The 17,558-nt window shown below is 41.3% G+C and overlaps 1 long non-coding RNA gene across 1 annotated transcript; it reads left to right on the top strand.

The window, feature by feature from the left end:
• Nucleotides 1-10,000: 10,000 nt before the first annotated feature.
• LOC134453539 (uncharacterized) lies at nucleotides 10,001-12,244 on the top strand. Its single transcript, XR_010035643.1, has 3 exons — nucleotides 10,001-10,384; nucleotides 10,743-10,817; nucleotides 11,889-12,244. It is a non-coding gene; the product is annotated as an uncharacterized LOC134453539 (long non-coding RNA).
• Nucleotides 12,245-17,558: the final 5,314 nt, after the last annotated feature.

The following is a 17,558-nucleotide window of genomic DNA, read 5'->3' on the forward strand; positions in this document are numbered from 1 at the left end:
CGTCACTCATATGAAAGCTACAACCCTCCCGAATGAAAATGTATGTACAAAAATAAATTTCATGCACCAAAGAAAGATGGACCGTTTAATGAACATAGACAGGGCAGATTTTCACAAGACAAAAGTTTTGTCGCCTATCGAACATAATGTGAAAATGAGCAGATAAGTCACTTCAAATACGCAGATTGGTGATTTACTCATACCTCTCCAGAAAATCAACTTTGGCCTTAGGCCTTATAAACTGGGTTAATTAGCCCAGTTTATATTGCAGGCCATTGGCCCAGGAACTTAAGCCCAGCCGTACCAGTTTATACCGCCTGGGCTAGGTCAGAACTGAGCCAAACCAAGAACTGTTGTCAAGGTAACAGGTCCTCCTCAACTCCCAGGGCCACCACTTAGCCCTGGTGCTCACAGGTCCTTCTTGAATGGGTTATCACGGCTACCACTCCATTTAGAATTTTCAGTTGGCCTGCATTTAGATCGTCTCTGGTATAAACGCACCAGGAACTCTTGCCCTGGGCTTAAGTTCCCGGGCTTCAGTTCCTGGGCCAATGGGCCGCAGTATAAATGGTAGTGGGGCCTTCATGGTTAAATAAAGGTCACATAAATAAAAAGAAGGGAAAAAAAAAAACAGATCTTACCTTAGGGGCTTCACCGATGAGGCTGATGCTTGATCCATTGCTGGAGGATTGATCACTCAATCTCTCCAGTTCACTCATAATGGGCTGAAGCATAAAGTAACATTTGTATGAGATTATCTGATTATTTCACATATCTGAGGGAAAAGGCCATGCTCATTTATGTTGATGGTAGCATTGCTGCCAATGGGCTCCTCTCCCTCAGTGGAAAGGACATGGGTAGCTGTTGGGTAACACCTGCAATTTTGGCCACAAAAGCAAGACACCTCCCTTGTTGCAATCACTCCTGGTATTGTGGATGTCAGCTGTTAGGGTGGAATACAATTAAAGGCACATCAGAACATTGTTTCTTAGTTTATCATTTCATTATTTGCAGACATGGTGTGTTTCCTGCTCTTCACATTAATCTCATTACTTACTATACTTATATACTGAAATACTGTACATTTAGTCAGGGAGACGCTAAAGTCTGCTGTCTGCAGCTACTGCTGTGAAAGAGTGTTGCAGGGCTGACGCAATCATATTGCTGTGAGTTCTCACTCTCCAGCCAGGTGTAGAGGTGGATATCATGTCTGGGGTGCGTCTCTCAACGGCAAAGTAGCTTATTTCTTAGCAACCGTGCGGAGTAGATACTAAAAAAGTTGCTAACTCCTGTATCTCGAACGTTAGCACACAAAGTAACTACTGCTTGGAGCAATACTCATGAACGGCCATCCGGGTACTTTGCTATTAAAATGCGTTACGCCCCTTTATGGGTGAAAACAAACCGAATGTCTCATTGACTTACATGCCTATCGGCTAGCCTAAATGAACACATTCCATGCTTCAGCCACGGCTGTTTGGCTATATTATTTGAACAGCTGGCAACACAACACGTTTTCGGCATGTTGCGCGTGAACAACGGCAGTCTACAGGTCCGTATCTTTCGTTTATTAAACCCCAACATTATCAATTGACTTGCATGGGTTGTTTTCCCCAACAAATGGGCGTAACGCACATGGAAACCGTCACGCCGTTCATGAGTATGTGCACTCTGAAGTAGTGGTGACTTTGAAAGTGAGGCGCCTCCTATCCGTATCTTGACAGTGAAGTTGAAGTACAGCTGGAGTAGATCCATTGAGTCCAGACATCACCTCAGCCAGTAACACACAACGCTAGTCTACTTCAGAGTGTGACTCCACCCATTAACTAAACTTGTAGTACATATTTGAGCACAAATGTGTCAATATCTTTTAATCCTGTGGTGCAAAAGCACTGAAAATCAATCGACATGCACACAAAGTCATGATACAGCTGCGAGAGTGTTCAGAACACAAATTCACGTCATGTCCTTTGTTCATGAAAAAAATATGTGATATCCTTGGAATGTGATGAATCCCACACTAATAATATACTTTTAGCTGTATACCGATTGAATTTCGTCTCATTTCGATGCGTCATTTGTGAAATATTTAGATTAGAAAGTATTGGTTTACGTGTGAAGTACTTAAACATTTTTGGTGCGAATTTCATTTCATAGCCTAGTGGTATTTACGCTTGCCTATCAATGGGAAGACGCGAGACCACGAGGGTTCGAATCCACTGTGCAGCATGTTGACAACAACTCGTGAAATCGTGTTTTGGACCCTACAGTGTAACACATTTTCCCTTGGCTGCATGTGTGTGTTGGTAATGCACAAAATAAATGATCTATTTCAGCCAGATATTTCCAAAATTGTGGCACTGCAACCATGTGGACTCAAACCTGCGTGGCTTCTGTTTTCCCATTGAGATGCAAGCGTGAATACCACTAGGCTATGTCATGGAATTTGCACCAATTTTTTTTTAAAGGGATTTCACAGTTCAACAGGTGAATTTCCGGGAGGAACCACAACTTTATTATCTAAATTGCACCTCGGCATGAAACAAAATACAATCGGCATGCAGATAATACTGCATTATTGGTGCGGACAGTGTCAGATTGTAATACCACAGCCGTGTTTTTTTCACAAAGAAATTACAAGGTGTGTTGTCGAGGAAACGGCTGAGTCATGGTATCAGCGGTGACATCCAATCAATCGTGATGGTGGTAGTTGTACACTATTGCTTTGTACTTCACGCACTGAATTTAGGAGGAAATAGCTGCATCATGAGTCAGGAAGACACATGTGGTTGTCATCCAATCAAAAGGGCTATTCATGCTTGTCTCTTGTTGCTTCTTTGGTCACGCACTGAAATGACAAGAAAGTAAGTAGCGGTGCTGACTCAGGAAAGTAGCCACACTACTTTGGGAATGGTAAGGTTTCGAGAAATGCACGTATTTCGCCTTGAAGTAAGTAGATACGTTTAAAGTACATCTGTAGAAAGATGCTAAAGTTCCAGAAACGCACCCCTGCTCTGTGGTTCCCCTCTGCCATACCACTCCAAAGACATAGCAGTACAGCTGTCTGGAGTAATAATGCCCCGTGTACATCAAGCGCTACCAACGCGACCGGGTAGCTGGGGTGGTTGAAGAAGTTTCGCCATGAATTCGTTTCATTCGCTCTGGACGCTGCACTGAGCTGTTTGATTCAGCTAATCACATAACGGCTCTGTCTTGACAGCCTGGGACATTCCTCGATATGAACGTTCCGATTGGTTTTCGCCGAACAGCGTCATAGCGAATTCGCTTAAGATTAGCTTGAGTTTAATCGTCAAAAGTCGCCCTGGTCGCTCAAGAAGCTTCGCCCCTGGCGAATTCGCTCCGGTAGCACTGGTTGCGCACCCTCCATAGAGAATGAATGACTTTCGTCGCTTCATTCGCGTTGGTCGCTCCCGATGTACACGGGGCATTAGTCTGCCCTATGGAAGACTATGGCAGAACAAGGTTCTCCATCATATCGAAACACACAGTGAAAGAATCACCAACATCATTCAAAAGAATCACCAACATAATTCAAAAGTTTATAAAATTGGCGTGCGTGTCAGCGATGGAGGGCGTATAGGAGGATTTTTTCTTGCTTTTGATTTTTTCTTGCTTTTGTTTATTCATTCATTTCCATCCGGGATATCACACATGTGGAGCACAGGTCCTTGGCTGGGTGTCCGAAGGCCAAGTTAAAGTCATACATAAAAATGCTCCAATAGAGCGAGTATGTGACTTGCAGATGATTTTGCTTAAAAAAAAAAAAAGCTGATGCATTTTTGCGACGCTTAGGTCAGTAGGTAGGTACTTCCTGCCTGGAGCGCCACGCCGGGCGTAATGGCTGGATCTGCAGTCGGACTTGATGTGTCCTCTTATTGCCTCCTTCTTCCTCATTTGGCCTTGAGCCTCCTTATTTATCAGGGCGCGCCGCGCCAGTTTCTAGCCAATGCTTGGCAATGCCCTGAACTCTGTCTTTCTTGACACCTATAATGACAATAAATGGGAGAGAGAGTTGAGAATTAAAAAAAAAAAAACAAGCTGACTGGCTGTTCATTCTTATTGTGAAAAATCAGGAGGAATTTGAAGAAAAGTTTTCATTCATCCATTCATTAGAGGTGTGATGTTCACGAACGAGCTGATTCTTTTGAATGGGAACCGGATCACAGTTGGGGGAGCCACTCGACCGTTATTTTGATCATTTTTCATTAATTTTAAGCATGTGACCTCGACCAGAGTGATTACATTTTGGGAAAAAAACAATTGTTTGCCTTAAAGGGGCATTCCACCGGTGGAGACATGAATATGTTACTGAAAGTGGGTCATATTTATTGTAGAATAGTAACATACATTTCTAATTTGGTGCCTTCATGGCCAAGAAAAGGCAGAAAATGACTTTTTAGTGCTTGTGGATTTGTGACAACAACAACATGCTCAAGTTCCACAGGCCACACCCAGTTATTTGGGACTCTATGCATCATCCCTCCCTCAGCCTGCAGGCAATGTTGCCAGATTGGGCTGTTTCCAGCCCAATTGGGCTGCTTACGATGGTCGTGTGCGGGTAGAAATTACATTTATTAGAAAAACCCACCCAATTTTTGCCATAGAAATCAATAGAATTGGGCGGGATTTTGTGCTTCTAGGCGGGTTTTGAGTAGCCTGACAAGCCAGACTAGAAATGTTTTTTGGAAATGTAAACAAAGAGCCTGATAGCAGTCACGGGGTGGTAGCGAAACCCCTTTTTTCAGCTCTTGAAGTGACTACCCCCCTCTATTAAATTCCATTTTTGAATTCGGATGCATGTCTAGTTCAGGCTCATTTCGTGGGGTATTGCCAATATTCTATACCATGGTGCCTGGTATTACTGGAAAGGGGACCTTTCAGGCTTTCATTTAAGCCCATTGGTGAATCTGTCTGACATACACAGAGGTCACAGCACTTCATTAAATCAGACATAGCTCACATTTTCCAACAACTCTTGGCTAAACTGTCTGCTTTCGTTTATCTCTGTGGCGTGAAAGAACACCAAGGACACAAAATTGGACAACCTCAATACTCTTTGGAGTCTGCTGATTCAGAAAATGTATAATATGCCCATACAATTATTTTGTATGCGTTTGTGAGAGCGTTAAATTTGACTTGTGCAACCAGCAAAAGTCTTCAAAATAATAGCCAATACATGCAGGTCATCTGTTGGAAGTATTGGGCCTTTTTCCTTCCAAAGTTTCTGCTTGGCATCACTGCTTGGCATTAGGCCTTCATTTAAGATCATTACTAAATCTGTCTGACATACTCAGAGGTCACAGCACTTCATTAAACCAGAAATAATAATAACAAATGTCGCCTATACTGTACGCTTTCTTTAGTCCCTACGTACTGTAAACCATGGGAAAACATCAAGGACACAAACCCCAACCATTTCAATACTCAAGGCACTCTGCTAATTCAGACAATGTATGATATACCCATACAATGTATTGTGAGAACCTTAAAAAAGGCCATAATGATCATTAATATGACATATTTTAAGTCCAATTCTGTCCTATCTCTTTATAGACGTAAGGAAATGTAAGGAGACATAAGACGTAAGGAGATAAAAGAGATGAGCGGGGGCATGGGGAGGCACTGTATGTTGATGTAGAGTTGGGGGGGGGGGGGCAAGAGGGAGAAGTAGGGGTGAGGTTAGTGGGGGCAATTGAGGAGGGCACTGTTGGGTGGGGGGCAAGGCCAGGGTAGTGGAGGTAAGTGAGTGGAGGGCACTGTTGAGAGGGGGGAGGTGATTGGGGGGGTACTGTGGAGGGGTGGGGGCAAGGGGGGTAGGTGAGGGGGGGCACTGTGGAGTGGGGGGCAAGGGGGGTAGGTGAGTGGGGGGGGGGGGGTTAAAGGAAAGTGAGGGGGGTTGGGGAGATAAGACACTGTAGGGTGGGGAGGGGAGTGGGGGTGAGATACTGTAGAGCAGGTGGGGGTAAGGGTGGATAAATGTTTGAAAATATTTGGAATAGTTTCAGAAACGTCTACCATATTGAATGTTGGAGGGAATTTGAGATGCCCTAGTTTCAGCAGTGTTGGTGTATGTTTAATTGAGCAATTTTTGACCACTTTCTTTAGGATATGTCAAGGTGGCAAAATCGAAATTCACCTTCTATTGTTCAGCCATGCTCATATCGGACTGTGTGACAACTAGCCTAGAAATCTAGACGCCCCTAGGGGTTTGGCGCGGCCAGGCTATGTGACAACATCAGCATCTTCAAAATGACCCGTAAACAGTGGCTGAAAACAAACCAGACCTGCTCCTATTAATTAATAGTATGAACATTTTACTCTACATGTTTTACTCTGTATATATTTGGTGTTTGTGGTAAAATGTCATGTCTTCTGTAATGCAGTATTGTTTTTTTTATTATGGGTACCTGCCTTAGGACTACGGATGACATTTGGCAACTATGCAAATGCCAACATATTTATATTGATGTTTTTTTAACTGATGTATTGATTAGTGTGTATTGTCCTAATCAAATGAAAGAAAGAAAGAATGAATGAATACATTTGCCCATTAGGCAATAGGAAATAATTGTGCTAAAAAAAAGGAACCGTACTCATCATTGAGTATAGGCTTACGTCATTGCAAGGACCATAGGCCTAGTTATTTCAGCAGTTGACTGTCTATGTGCCATTTGACCATTGTAGGAGGACCATTCTCTGCTTCAAGGAAGCGAAATCAAACTTATTTTTAGTTTCTTTAGTCAACCTTTGGTAAAATATCTGTAAGAGAATATAACAGAAAAGTGCTGAAAAAAAGTAATCTACTATGTAGTATATTATGGCCCCACAGTATTGAGAAAAATGCATGAAAGTCATCCACTTTAGGAAACACAAATGTTTGTTTGACACAAATTTCAGATGGCATCAAATTTGAATTTCTTCTGCTCGCGCACGCACACACACAAACACACACACCCCTTTTCTGTATGGCAAAAATTTAGCCTTTGAAATTATCATTTGGGTGAGGGCTACCATATTGAATTTTGGGCAATATTTTTCATTTGTTTTTTTTTTTTTGTAATTATATTTTTATTGGTAACCAGTGGGTTTACAACATTACAGTGAAGAGATGACTTTAAAAGGTGCCTTCACATGAGGTACAATAAGCGACAGATATATACTGTATATATATATATATATATATATATATATATATATATATATATATATATATATATATATATATAAACAAAAGACATTCAACATTGCTGTCGTTCATCACTTTACATGAGTTCACAATAAAGTATAAAATGAAGAAAAGACAAAATGAACTTTCTCAAAAGTTATACAAGGATATCAATCCATTTAGTTTCTTCTCTAGTGCAGTTTTTTTTTAACCTACTGTCTATTGAAAGCTTTCTGGTACCATCAACAAAACTATGTACAGAACTGGGAGGAATAGCTATATTAGATACAAAAAAAAAGACAGAAGGAAAAAAGAGAAGGATACTTCAAATGAAGTCAGGACGTTGGGATCCTATGAACAAAACAAATCTGTTCCAAAGGCCGCTGAAGTCATTTTGACGCATTCTGAGTGAATATGTCAATCTCTCCATCTTGTACACATCATATACTATATCTATCCAATCATCCACTGAAGGTGGTTACGTGTAATAGCCTTTTTACATGCCGCTAGAAGGATTGGTATCAGCCTCGCATCACTTGGGTGGAGATCTAAGTCATGTGGGAAATTGCACAGATAAAGAGTGTCAAAACTGAGAGGAATAGTAATTATCAAAGAGTCCTGTATGATCTGGTGTACCTTCTTCCAATATTCAGTGAGAGATGGGCAGGACCAGAAAATATGATAGTGGTTTGCCTCAGTAGTATGGCACTGCCTCCAACAGGCTGTATTATTAGTGTTATAACTTTTTTGTTTAGGGGTGAGAAAAAAGCGAACCATATTCTTCCAACTAAATTCTCTCCATGCCAGAGATGTAGTTGTTTTCCATTGTATTTGGCAAATAGAATACCAATGATCCTCTGACAGAATGTTACCACTCTCCTTGTCCCACCTTTGCTTGATGTATAAAGATCCTTCAGATTTTCTTTTAGAAAAGTAATTATAAATCTTAGATATTGTCTTAATAATATTTTCAGATTTATAAGCAGAAATAAACAATTTTATCATTCCGTCCTCCAAGTCTATGTCTTTTCTGAGTTTTTCAAAGTGATGACGCATTTGTAGGAATCTGTAAAAATCCTGACGTTCCAAATGGTATTGTTCTTCCATCATCTGGAATGTCTTTAATGATTCCTTGTGCATCACAGTGCAATAGGCTGTAATACCATTCCTCATCCATACCCTAAATCGCGCATCATTCAAATTTGGAGGAAAATCACTATCAAAAGAGCACCACCTTAATATTTTTGCAGTTTCCTGTATATTACATTGCTTTTGGACAAGTTTCCATATTTTTAAAGATAGATTGATAAAGGGATTCGCCCTGTCCAGAAGATACTTGATTAGTACGTCATCCGATACAATTGCCTGGAGTGGGATACTGCACATAGCTAATTCTAGGTCCTTCCACCTAGCAGAGTATCCAGGGTTGCACCAGCATATGATGGGTCGTAGCTGAGCAGCATAGTAGTATTCCAGTAGGCATGGGAGCCCCATTCCCCCAAATTTTTTCTGGAGCTGTAGGGTTTTATATTTAATCCTTGGCCTTTGACCATTCCAAATATATCTAGATATTTGCTTATCCCACTCGACAAAGTGTTGTTTGGCAACCTCTATAGGCAAAGTTTGAAAGAGGTACAGTAACCTTGGCAGGATATTCATTTTAACAGAGTCAACTCTTGAGCCCAAGGTTAAAAAAGGAATGACCTGCCACCTTTTAATATCTTCTTTTATTTTGGAATTCAATGGCTGGTAGTTTAGCTGGAACAGTGTGTCTAAATTTTTAGGCAGATGTATTCCTAGGTATTTTATTGATTCATTCTCCCATTTTAATTGGTATCTTTGTTTAATGTCTATGGGAGGTTTATAATTGAAAGCAAGTATTTGTGTTTTTGATAGGTTTAGCTTATAATCAGCCATTTTGCTATATTCATCCATGCATGACATCAGTCTGGGTAGTGATGTAGAGGGCTTTTCTAGGTATATTAAAATATCATCAGCAAACAGGGCCAACTTTTGTTCTCCACCCATGGCTGAAATCCCTCTAATAGTTGTATCCTGTCTAATCCATTGACTTAAAGGCTCTATGAATATAGCAAATAAGAGAGGGGAGACAGCGCACCCCTGCCTGCACCCTCGCTGTAAGGAGAAAGATGTTGTTAAATCCCCATTGACCCGGATTTTCGCTGTTGGTCTGTCATATAGTGCTTCAATCACTTTTATAAAATTCTCATGAAATCCAAATGTATTTAGTGTTTTATAAAGGAATTTCCACGAGACTGTGTCAAATGCTTTAAAAGCATCCAAACTTATCAGGGTTGATTCAATATTATTTTCTACAATGTGTCGTATTATATGCAATGTCCTTCTTATGTTATCTTGCGTTTGTCTCTGCTTAATAAAGCCAGTCTGGTCCAAATGGATTATGCTTGGCAGGCAGTTTTCAAGTCTCCTTGCTAATATTGATGTAAATATACGATAGTCCACATTCAATACACTTATAGGCCTTAGATTTTCACATTCTTGTCTATTTTTACCTTCCTTGGGAATAAGAGAGATGACTGCTTCTCTCCATGATGGAGGCATCTCATGTTTTTTTAAAATCCAGTTAAAGGTTGTCATTAGTCTAAACACAAGTTTGTCCCTCATAATTTTGTACCATTCGGTCGTGAAACCGTCCAGGCCAGGGGAGCTACCCGCTTTCAGTCTTGTAATCGCCTGGTTAATTTCCTCAGTAGTCACTTCAGCTCTAAGGATATTGTTATGAGCCTCCGTAACTGTTGGTAGGTTAAGTGACATTAAGAATGTGTCACTAATCCTTTTTCCATCCAATATAAAGTCGCTTTAAAATAATGCGCATTAAAAAGTTGATGCGACACAAGTGATGGAAAAGCGGTTAAGTCGCTTCAACGCCAGCTTTGTCGACCTCATTTATATCGCTCTAAAAAGGTGGATTGGCTAGAGATAAGTCGACATAAAATTGATGGAAAAGCGTTAAAGCGACGTAGGAAGTTCGTACATGCGCAGTGCTGTTATTATATGCGCGAGAATTTGAAAGCTAAGTTTGGTCGAGAAAAGGCATGCGTCAAGGAATGGGGCTGGGGGAAAACGCTGTTTTGATTTTTTCGAAGAAATGGACCAGCTAGCTACTGGGTGCCAGGCCGGTCGTGGTTGCGAGGTCCTCTGCTGTTGACAGCACCGGTGAGTGGATTAATTGTTGTTGATGTAGGCTAGTGTTAACCTGGCTACTTTATCCGAAGGGGATCTTGCTACTGTAAACGTGCTAATAGATAGCCCTCCTCAGGTGTCACATAAAAGACTCCAGGTAGTACAGCTGTTTACATAAATGTCTTCTAGGTCGACTTTGTAATCTCCCCCCCTCGTATATCGTTCGCACAAGTAATGATATGTTTGTATCAAACAGGACACGATACTCAAAGAGAAATAGCGCAGTAGCTAAGTAAACAGAAAGACGAGGACTGACTTTTGCTAATGAAGCTATGGATCTGATTAACGATTTCTCACTGTTAACATTGTTCGTCTGGCTCTGTACAAATAGTTCCCCCTGATGACCAATCTGGTGTGGAAGACGAGAAAGAGGATGAAGGGGATGATGAGGAAGAAGAGGATGCTGGTAAGTCAGGATCATCATGCTTTTGAATGTCATGTTATTCATGCTAATATTGTGTATCACAAAAGTGAGTAGCCTACACACTTCTCTGTTTTTTTGTTTTTGTTTTTTTAAACAATTCAACATCTGACCAAAGTGAGTACTCCGGCACCCCTATGCGAAAATGCCCTGAAAGAGCCAGGTGCAGGACAATAAAAGTATTAATCCAGTGAAAGAGTAATAGAATAGTCCAGTGAAGTGAATAAAGTCTGCAACACTGCTTCTCTTTTGTTAAATTTAGATGTACAAGAATGGTTTGATGTCAAAATCTTCAATAACACCATTGGGGGACATCATGTTTAAATAGTACATATGCAAAAGGTCTCCTGCTGGAGTAACCTTTGGTCACTGCCTCTAGGTGAGACACTGACACTATGCCCTGCACTTCTTCCATCACTGGTACTCATAGTGCTGGTAGGCCTACTGCTTGTCAAGGATGCACTTTGCCTGATTAAGACCTGAGGGACGAAACGTTACGCTCTCACTATTCAATTTAACAGAAGACAAGCAGTGTTTAGGACTTTATTCACTTTAACTTACCTGTATTGTAAGCATCCAAATGTTGGCAGCATTCATGTCAAACCATGTCAGTACTAGTACCATGCCTCACTGGAGGCAAAACACACTGTTGTCTTCGAACTACTGACTTGGGTACTGTCACACGTACTTGACACCATCTAAAACAAAATTGTTTATCTTGGGATTATCAGTCCACAAGAAATGGTCCAAAGCACTGTGACACTGAAGCAAATCATGCCTCACTGAAGACCTTTCTATGCATTTTCAAATAGGGGTGTACTCAGTTTTCTCTTGTCAGAGGTTGAGGTGTCATTTTGATAAACAGCTTCAAAATATTCTTAACACTGATATCCATTAAATCATTGGAACTGAATATGTTCACGCTTACTTCAGGCTAATATGTTCAAGCTTAGTTGACACCCTTTAACTTGGATTAAAAAAAACTCTAGTGTAATACCATGTCTCAGATAACTTAATTAAATGTGTTTGTATTTTATGTGTTTCCTCATGTAATAGAAGACTACAGTGGACAAGTGACCATGGAGGATTCAGAGCCCCCAGGCCCCACCCCAGCTGCAGCAGGAGGTAGTCGCCTGTTTCGCAGGCCACTGAAGAAAAAGTCTTTACTAGCTGCATAGAGTCAGCAGCTGTCGGACTTACTGAAAAGTCAAGAGGCAGGAGGAGGAAGATGGAGAGATGCTAACTTCTCTGAGAACGTCCGTCAAGCGCCAGTTTGGAGCATCAGAATAACCCGCCCATTGCCTCTTCAAGCAGCCAAGTGGCCTTACCATTTAATGTTATTTTATATTTAATACTAATTATGAATATTTATTAAATGCATTTTTATGAAAAATGCCCATGTTTGTTTGTTTTTAATATACATATTCACTTGATGTGAATTCTGTGATCTTTCACAAATGCATGTGAGGCATCAGGTGACGCATCAGGGTATCTTTTATTGCCGCTGCCTCAGTGTCCTCCTCAGCTGACTCAGGATCTTCTCCTCTGCTTTATAATGTTAAATTCAACTCTTCAAGTGTTAATTCAACAGTACAATAACACTAAAATGAGTGGGACCATATGCTCTAAGCAGTGTTGACTTGAGACTGCAAATTTTACCATGTGATTAGGCGTACAGCCTCAGACAAAATAAAAAATCACCTGTCATGTAGGACAGTGTTTCCCAACCAGGGGTACGTGTACCACTAGGGGTTTGTGAGCACACTGCAGGGGGTACTTGGAAAAATGAAAAAATGCATGGAGCATAGTCACATTGGGATATAGAGCATGAGTGAGGGGGTACTCATGGTATGACAAAAGGGCTTAGGGGTAGCCTACACAAGACAAAAAAGGTTGGGAAACACTGATGTAGGATGTTCATTCAGTTGATGTTAGCTAGTCCTTTTCAGACAGGACAGGTACAGGGGTTGGTCATGGAGGGCGGGGAGGTGTTGCTCTCACGGGTCTAGGTCTACTGTAGTCTGATGGCCTGTATGCCCTGCCTCTTTGTCTGTCTGCTGTCAGAGAAGTGTGAAGTTATTTCGTTTGTTTAGTCCTTTATTGCCTTCCTGATGCCCTTGCTGTTCAGACTAGGCAGTTTTGGGTCGGGTCTGTGATTCATCATTTTTCTTAAAATAAATAAATAAATAAAATCACTGAATGAACAACCTCCACGACAGGTGATTCCATACTTTTTTTTTGCCAGGGGCTGTTTGTAAAATTGTAATTGTTTTGTAGTGCCTAAAGCTAACTTAAAAAGTGCTATTGTGCCACCCGTTTCCCCAACGACACCTCTGCTCTCCCTGCTCGCAGGGTCAGGCCTCATATGTGGCTCTACAAGCACATAGTCTCTCTCTCTCGAAACAGATGTTTGCTAACTCGAAAATCAGTCATAAACTGACGGTCCGTAGGCTATGTTGGCACGTCCATCTCCCACCACAAACAGCACCTGGTGCTGCCAGGTTAGTACTGGCTATCTGCGAGTAGGCCTAGTCTACTAGTAAAAATCACAGTAGGCTATGCGAGTCGGCTTCTCCGGGCTGTCATCCTTTTCCTGATCACAATTATTGCGGATAGTATATTGATTATTAATAACACGACACGTAGACTGTCCATCTTGTTTTGTCGGTCAAGGCTATATTCTCACGCGCGATAAAGTCTATTTTTCTTTTGACACAAACATTCTAAAAGAGCGACGCAGTGGATGGAAAACGACCAAGCGCGACAGAAATATGTGGATTAACGAGAGGCATTGTGACGTAGCTTCAATGCGCTTCAAGTACTTTTTTGATGGAAAACGGTTCTGGTGCGACTTTTGTCGCTTTAAATAAAATCGACACAAGGTACAAGTCGCTTCAGAATTGGATGGAAAAAGGATTAATATCTTTATCATTATTCATCTGCTGTTGGGAATATAGTTTTATTATAGAAGGACACTAAACACTGTTTAATTTTCTCTTGCTTATATTCGATCTCCTTAGTCTCTGTGTTCCTTATTTTGTAGAGTGCACTGTCAGCTTGTTTTTTCTTTAGCCTATATGCCAATAGTTTGGTTGCCTTGCCCCCAGCCTCCCAGTATTTCTGTTTCAGATAAATTAGTTTCTTTTTTACTTCCTCTGTCAATAGGCTGTCAATCTCATTTTTTACAGTTTTTATGTCTCTTTCAGTGTTAGGCTCCAAGTTGTCTTTATGCTGTCTTTGTAACTGCTTTAATTTTTGCTGAAGATTATTTAATCTCTCTTCTCTCAGTTTTTTAACATAAGATGACCGTGCTATAATATTTCCTCGCATTACTGCCTTAAATGCATCCCACAGCATGGGTGGCTCCACCTCTCCTGTATCATTTAACTCAAAGTAGTTGTTAATTTCCTTCTCTAACTCTTCCTTAATAGGTACACTATTAAGTATACTGGAATTAAGCTTCCAGTATGTATGCTTGGCATGTTGATGTAAACTAATGGTGAGGTATATGGGACTATGATCTGAGATATCAATGTTTCCAATATCACATTGGTCAACCCTATGTCTGTCTGTGTTATACATAAAGAAATAGTCAATGCGTGTGTATACTGAGTGAGGATGAGAGTAATGAGTGTAGTCACGGTCTACTGGATGAAAGTCTCTCCATACGTCAATAATTCCCATTTCCCGCATTGTGACATTAATTTTCTTGGTCATTTTGGTTTGTCTAACAATTGGCCTTGATGAGTCCAATTTTTCATTAAGTTTCACATTCCAGTCTCCGCCACATATGAAAATTCCTTTGGCCTCCAGTGTCATGATATCAAATATTTTTCTATAAAAATCCCACTCACTATTTGGGGGTGCATAGACATTGAATAATGTAACCACTATTCCATCTATTTTTCCCCTGACCAAGACATATCTACCCTCCTTGTCGGTTTTTTCTAGCATATGTTCATAATTAAGAGAGTTACTTATTAGAATTGCAGTTCCTCTCCTATTACCAGATTCGTGTGATGAAAAGAAAACGTGTTTAAACCCCATCCTTCCCAACTTAACATGTTCAGTGCTATTTAGGTGGGTTTCCTGTAGTAAAGCAATTTGAGTTTTTTCTCTCTTTAACTTGGATAATATCTTACCCCTTTTTATAGGATTATGGATCCCATTAACATTAAAAGAAGTAACTTTTATCCTCCCCATAAGATTTTCCCCTGTAAAGATTTACTAATCATAGAGCATTCCTCCTCTGCAAACAATGAACAAAATGAACAAAAATAATAAAAAGAACAAACAAATAAAGTTTCAGTATCATTTCCTGAGGCTTCCAAGTGACAGGTACATACTATGACCTTGATAGAGCCAGGTTGGTATGGCTCTGAGGGAAAATCTCTGTCAGAGACAGAGGGCCCTCGCCTATGTTGTTGGCATTTTGAGAAAAGGGTCTGCATGACCGACACAGCTCCCCCCTCCCCCCCACACTAACATGAATTGCTAAATCAAACGTAAAAGACCGTCTTATATTGTGCTTATTACTTCAAGAAAAGTTCAAGAAAAATGTCCGCTTTGTATGCCCTAAAGAGCCCACATTACTTTTACCTGAATCAAACAGACATGTCACCCTATTGCAAGGCTTCCACATCCTGAATGAGATTGCGTGTGATCAGGTCTCCTCTGCGTGAACCGTCATCCTGCGCAACCTGCCATCCAACGCGATTCAGTTCTTTGCTCATCTTCTCCTCGTCTGAAATGGTTGTTTTAATCCCGATTGATTGCAGATCTTCCGCGGCTTGCCATGCAGAGCTGTATGTTCTTACACCATCTTGCAGATGCACCTTCAGTTTAGCTGGGTATGGAGTCTGAAATCGGATGTTCTTTTCTTTCAGTTGCTTTTTAATATCGGAGTATTCGCGTCTTCTCTTTTGTACCATGGGCGAATAGTCATGATCCATGTAGATCCGGTTCCCCTCGTATTCCAGATTGTTCGAGCTCCATGCTTTGGAAATCACCTGTTGCTTTTGCTGATGGTCGACGAATCTCACTATCAGTGATCGCAGGGGAGGAGGAGAGGCAGGCGGTCTCCCCTGCTGCTCCGTTGGCTGGGTTCGGTTTGAGCGAGCTCCCGGCCGGGTCCTTGTTTGCTGAAGAGATCTGTGCGCCCTCTCGATCATAAGGGGAGTCTCTCTGGGCAAGTCCAACAGTTCAGTCAAAAACGTTTCAGCCCATTTAACCACATCGCCCGTCTCCTTGCCCTCTGGGACTCCATATATCCGCAGATTATTCCTGCGAGTATAGTTTTCCAACGCTTCGCATCTTTCCTCGAGTTGCCTTTCTCGCCGCAGAAGGTAGCCCAGCAGGCGCGAGGAGCGTGCAGAGTCGTCTTCTACCTGATTAATTCGGTCCTCGGCCTCTGTTAGTCGCTCACCCAGGTTACCGACTGTTTGTTCCAAGGATTTTATGGCCGATGTCATGTCCGTCAATTTTTCGTTGTTCTCTTGTCTGAAATGTCTTAGGGCGGAATTCTCCCGTCTCCACTTAAGTCGGTTTTACGCACGCAGATTTTACGCGGTCTTATCTTGCGCGTATTCTCCCCTCTGGAACGTCGCCACACCCCTCGCGCTTAACTCAGAAAAACAGCGCGTAGCCCAACATAGGCGTGATATATGCTAAATGGGGGGATGAGTCTCCGCCAAGTTCATCAGTTGTGGCTACAAAGAAACTATGGAGCATGGATTTTCAGATCAACCATGTGAAAACCTCGGCAGTCCATTGAGATCCAACACTGAACTTTAACTTTGAATTTAAAACCACGTGCCAAAAGTCCTCGTGCAAAAGCATCTCAACATCTAACCTCAGCTCATTTTCACAATCACAAGGCGAGTAGTGGAGGTGAGATATTGAGATGGAAACGCAATGTGTACCTTTGGCGGGAACTCAGCTGAGCGTTTTGGTGCGCAACAGGTTGATTGAAATAATAAACATGATTAAAAGTTTTGTTAAAAATGGAGTTTGGCATGTTGCCTGGACAATTCCGGAAATCAAAAAGTCATGCTATATCATTCCCACAGTTAAACAAACACATAGTATTTGCTGACTTTTAAAAGTGTTTCTCCGCTTATCTGTACAGCAACGTGACATTAAAATTATTGGAAATATGTGGATCTAAGCTGTCCGTCAGCATATTACACTTAGGCTACATGCATGCTGAAGAATGAACAAGGAAATCGATCGTTGTGAAAAAACGGAGAGTTGATATTCTGTCGCAGACATGGGAATTAATTGGACATGGGCATGCAATGCCAAGCCAGGACTTAAACGCGCAGCTGATGGGGTGTAATAGAGACCAGAAGCGAAATGCCAAAGACATGCTCTGATATGTAGGCCTACCTTTTTACGTTTAGCTGTAATGACATTCAGGAAATATTTTCTGCCTTACAAAAACAGATAGAACAACCTGTAGCCTACCTCAGTATGTGGCGGTTTTGTATGTCGGGCATCAGTTCAGAAAGTTTAATAGGTTACATGCACATATGCACGAGTTCCAATAAATCACAAAAGTGGAGGAGTTGCAATAAAAACCCTTTACTTAACGTCGTGGCTACAACATTATCACCCCGAAAATGGTGAAGGTTGTTTTGAATAGGCATACTTTGGGTGGCTGTTAGGATGACTGGAACAGCGGTCTTTAGTCTGACGTGCCTTGTCAATTTAGCCTACTTGTGCATG

This window comes from Engraulis encrasicolus, chromosome 8 (genome assembly GCF_034702125.1).
Source record: "Engraulis encrasicolus isolate BLACKSEA-1 chromosome 8, IST_EnEncr_1.0, whole genome shotgun sequence".
NCBI lineage: Eukaryota > Metazoa > Chordata > Actinopteri > Clupeiformes > Engraulidae > Engraulis > Engraulis encrasicolus.